Here is a 5,690-nt window from a genome sequence, read left to right on the forward strand (position 1 = left end):
AACTGATATTTTCTCTTTGCCAGCATAAAAAGGATTTGCTTGACAGCACTCAATGGATTGACCAACACTCAGAGCAATGGGAAAGTCCAAGGAAAACAGTGAAGATCTAAGAAGGAGAATTGAAAATTTACACAAGTTGGGAAGCTCTTGTGCAGCCATTTCTAAACAGCTGCAGAGTCCAAGATCATCAGTTCAAACAGATGTGATACAACCACAAGATCTGGAAGAAGACCCAAACTGTCACCCTGAGATGAGGGGAAATTGGTTAGGATGTTCAGGAACAACCCAGGAACCACCAAGGCTCAAGCCTGCTATGAACTGGAACCTGCTGGAACATCAGCGAGACTGTCTACAGTGAAGCAAGTTTTACATCGCCATGGACTGAGAGGGTGCCGACCAAGAAAGAAGCCTACCTCCAAACACACATGAACACTGGATTTGGATTGAATAAAGCAGGCTAATACTAAACTTCTGGAATGGCCTTCCCAAAGCCCTGACTTTAAGCCTATTGAAACTTTGTAGACTATGTTTAAAAGTCCAGGCCAGGAAACCAACCAATTTAAATGAACTATACCATTTCTGCAAAGAGGATTGGTCAAATATCCAGCCAGAATGATGCAAGAAGCTTATTGATGGCTACCAAAAGCATCTGGTGAAGGTGCAAAATGCTTAACAAAGTATTAGTGTGGGTGTATGTACATATTTAACCCTGTGTGGATTAGAGAAAATCCAAAAATAAATTCAAACTTGTGCACCCAACTCTTGCTTTTTTAAAGTCATTAAAGATGTATGCTGTGCAATCATTCCAGTGTCAAAAAAGAACAGTTCAAAGAAATCATTAAAAGCCCCAATTACCATGACATCCATGCTCAATGATGAGTGCATGAAAAATTCTGCCCACAACTGCACATTTGTTCCTTCTTTAATTGTGCTTTAGCTCATTTTAAATGTGAAGAATTTTGTGACACAAGCAGCATTTTAAAAGCCACAGAAAAATCGCAGTCTCCACTGTTTTACTCCCACATTTCTTTAATGCAACTGTAAATCTGGATCTTTCTGTCTCCTTTATGTACTTCTTACCCTTCCCACTCTTTCCTACTGTATTCCACTTCCCCCCCACTTCTCTGAGTTGAGTTATTAGACCATCATCGATTGTAACAGAGCAGGGAAAGTCAGTTCCCCTCTACTCTCAGTATTTTGTAGCTTGCTGTACCATTTCTGCTCTGTGTTTGCTGAAATCTCAGTGTCCCCAAAATTCCCTCATAATCATTAGCAGACCTAGAGGAAACATCACTTCTCATCAGGGTGTTTATTAAGTAAATAACTCTTAATTACCATATTCTTTAAAGTCTTTCCATCTAGCCTTCCAACTATAACTCCCCTGTGTCCTGGCCAGAATCGTAGACTCATCCCAGCCCATCATCCCTAATCTGAGTGCTAGCTGTCTCCTTTCCTATCCTGCTGCTGTCACCACTGCTATTAAGTCTGTCTAATTGAAGAGGCTTCTGTCAGTGTGTGTATGTGCATGTGAGTATGGGTCCGTGTTGTGGCCAGGCTCACTGGAGCCAGGTGGCCACGTGTTTGGCTCACAGGAGAACATTTTTCTATCAGTGTTAAACCATAAACTATAAACTCAGCCATGTGGCGAACACAAGCAAGATCTGATTTGATGCCAAAGACTTGGCAACTGATGCACAGGAAGACATCAGATATAATCAGGAATGGAAATTTGGCCAATTATTTAAAATTTTGGTAGATATGGCCAAAGTGGTTTGAGCTTTTTCCAAGATTTTAATGAAAATGCAAGCAAGAGAAGATGGCTCCGGATCAGTGTCTAAAGGATAAACACTGCTGAGTTGCATGTGAGAATTCACTGGGTCTTGATTAAGAAGATGGGCTCTTGAAGCTTTATAGCAAACAAAACAGATACAACTGCCAGTGTTAAATCATCTAGATTAAAAAAAAAGAGGCCTTGAGACTTCACCAACAATCCAACAACATGTTAGGTGTGGTATATTTGTGGTATGTCAGCTTAGGATAATTGAGGGGCTTGAGTTACTCAACCCAAATTACAAACAACTTGCAGAAGCTGCTCGTTCACCATGGTGTCATTTAAAACTGCAGCGCATCTTTCTGTCATAAACACATTTAGAAACATCTCCCTTTCCCCTGCAGCCAATCATGAAGGAGTATCAGTCACATTTATTCATGAACTCTCTTCACTCTTTCTCCTGTCACTGCACCACCCTCTTTCTCCTAGAGTGGCTTTATCTGAGGCTGCTCATGATGTTTACCTCTCTGACCCAAGACGTCTGGTGAGTAAACAGATACTGGCTCCTGCCGTGGTCTGAACCAGGTCCACGTTTCCCCTTCAGGGCCTTCTTCTTGTCCAGATTACCAAGGAACCACAGCTGGCTAATGAAAGTCAGGAGTGACTGCCCACAGCATGCCTGTGCAAAGACTACTGCACTGTAGAGACCACTGCCACAATATAAATATTACTGGATGGAACCCAAGAAATATGGAACCCATATTTGTGATTAGAACATCAATATATATTTTTTCTTTTATATTAGGCAAGTCATTATTTTACATGCTATATTTATGCAAATAAATACATAAAATTAAGTCTTCAATCTTAATTGTGTTCTTCAGGTGAAAGGGACCTGCATTTATTTTTAAATAGTTTAACCCACAGTTGATATCCCATTCAAAATGTATATAGAAGGGTGTATTATGCAGTTTTATATGTATGTAAATGTCTTCTCGGGACACAGTCATACATCTCCATACTGAAATCTGTTTTCAAAACCAGAGGGGAGTATCCATCTCTCTGTTCAGGCTCACAGGGTTTGTTCATGTAGATTCTTGAGGGAAGTAGTCCAGTTCAATGTAAACATTTGATCTGAGTGCACCCTCAGTCTCACGCAGCTGGCTCTACAGAAAAGACACTGAGTATGTTGAGTAGAGATCCAGGGTGAAGATTTATGCTTTATGGTTAATGATATTTTACTCCCACAGCTTCCAGTCTGCATCCCTTCCTGCACCCCACCAACACCAGGGCTGCTGGGATTCATGGGTAGACAAACAAGGACCTGCGCTCGGGCGGAAACATGTGCAGGGATCTGGTTGAACTTAATGGTCAAAGAGGGGAATAGAAGGGGTGTTTTTATACTGAAGACCAGTGCTCGCTGCCCATTCCCAATATAAGTAGAGCACATAGACATCCACTCTGGACTTTACTGATGCTAGTCTTGTGTTTAAAAGCCCAAAAATGTAAACATGTGTATTCTTGACTGGCTGACAGTGGTTCTTGTAGGTTGCTGGTTGTTGTTGGGTGGAATTGGTTGCAAAGAAGGTGCTGTACCAAAAAAATCTAGTGATTGTTTTGGATGCTAGCAGATTGCTGCAGCTGCCTATAGTTTTTCATGCTTGTCTGCAAATATTCACTAACTGCTATCCAAGCAAAATGTACGATGCAAACTGGGAATGGAGAAGGTTCACCTTCAAAGTAAAAGTTGTGCCTCCGTGCTGCAGCCAACATGTTTCAAAAAGCACAAATTTTCACAGCTCATAGAGTAGCTGTTTCTAAGACATGTCCACCACTTCGGTGCAAACTACAGACAGCTACAGAAATATGGTAGCAACCAAAACAATCACAAGGAGGTTTTTGCCAACTGATTGGGGAATACACATTTTTCCCTAGCAACTGATGGTTGCCAGGTAGTCACTGACTGATCTCTAGGCCTGTGTGACTGGGGATTTAGCAATCATTTTCCCGGCAACTGCCATCAACCTGCAGCAACCATTCGCAGCTAGTTGGGGAATACAAATTTTTTCCTCATATCCATTGGTTGCCAGATGGTTGTGGACCATTCTCTGGGCCTATGTGACTGGGGCCTTATTCACTTGATCCTACATTGTCACCATGATTGTCACATGTCCAAAATGGCAGACAAGGTAACATCAAGTGGTTAGTGGTCACATGTCTGCAAAACCTCAATACAATACAATGCATTGATTCAAAGCAGTCTATGGTGTTCAGCCAACTGTTTTGAGGAGAAGATTAACAGGTTGTCTTTCTGTGTTCACACACACACACACACACGCACTGAGCATGTAAACACATTAGTGAGATGGTGGAGACAGAATTGTTGATGATAGAAGTAAAAGTGGAATGTGGAATAACAAATGTTGTATTCATTACTTATTGATCTGAAAAAGTCTGAAGAAGTCTCACACACACACGTGCACACGGTGTAGCATTGGTTCTTTATGTCTAAAAAAAGGCTATTTTTAAGAATGTTTCTCCACTCACGCGTCTGTGTGTTGGTATTTATTTGTTTCTTTCTCTTTCTGGTTTAATCTGAAAGGCAGTGTGAAACACTGCCTTTCAGCCCTGTCATGAGGCAGCCCTGTCAGTCTCATGAAAGCAATGGAATGACTAGCAAATCAGTAGCCGTCACACCCTACCAATTTGGAGTCCAGCTTTTCACACAATGATTTCACACGCCCAGGAGTGACCTTTGTCTCTGGCAAGGACATGGAAGCACATTCTAAATGCGCTCATTTTAGTATTTGTATTAAGAAGACAAGATCTTAACATTTTACAAGTCAACATAAACAGATGATAGAAAGCAATGAAACCGCTTTTCCCTTTGGGATGCACTAGTGATGCCTGTATGCTTTAGGAGCTTTCAGAGCTAATCTACCAGAATTCCTGACAGATCCGGTTGGGAATTGCCATACCATACCTCAGTTTCAGCAGTAGTGCTGTCATGCTAAGTGGAATCAGCCATAAGTTAGATGTCAATGCAGAAATTCTTGCCTTAATAACCAATAGCCTGGAAAAACTCAAAGAACAGAGGTTTGCACATTAGGGGTTCTTAATCCAAACCACACAAATGTACTTACATGTGCATGCATGCACTCCATGTCTTTCTCCCATGTACACTACATGCACAGACACATACCCACAATTGTTTGACTGACACATGTTCTAAGATTGGTATAGCATATATACTTCATATCATGTCTGCTAAAGAATGGAGATTTGTTAGTCTCTGGGGTTCCTGGATGAGTTACTAAAATCAATCAGTCACTGCTATGGAAAGTCAGTTTTATTTTCATTAAACAAAATCACCTTCAGAACAGCCAAAGTGTAAAATACTGTAAAATACTGAACTCATTACAAATATCAACAAGAGTAAGAGATGAATGGAGCTATGAGCAAAGGAAGCTATTTTCATTTTCAAAGTATTGATCAACAAAATTCTTACAGTTACCAACAAGGCTTTGTACTTAACTCCAAATTATTAAGTGGGAGAAACAATGAATTGGAATTAACTAGAAGAAAGTTCATTAGTACTACATACCTTCAGTGAAAGCTTAGATAGCTCAATAGGCATGAAGGTATTTAATATGAATAATGGGCTTGGGGTCATGGGATCAGGGTTGGGGTCAAGGACAAAGTCATGGGGATTGTGGATTTGCCACATTCACACAGAGTTTTCTGATGAATTGCTCTGTTTTGATAAATTGCTAGTGACGTAGAGGCCAACTGCAACCTCTACATGGCCATAGTACCAACTACTGCCCTTTGCAAGAACTTGCTTCATGCTAAAGAGCTAGGCCCATGCTCTTCTATCTTGTAAAACCACTTTGTACCTCAAAAGTAAGTCACTGTAGTG

The sequence above is a fragment of the Archocentrus centrarchus genome, chromosome 7 (assembly GCF_007364275.1).
Source record: "Archocentrus centrarchus isolate MPI-CPG fArcCen1 chromosome 7, fArcCen1, whole genome shotgun sequence".
Taxonomy (NCBI): Eukaryota; Metazoa; Chordata; class Actinopteri; order Cichliformes; family Cichlidae; genus Archocentrus; species Archocentrus centrarchus.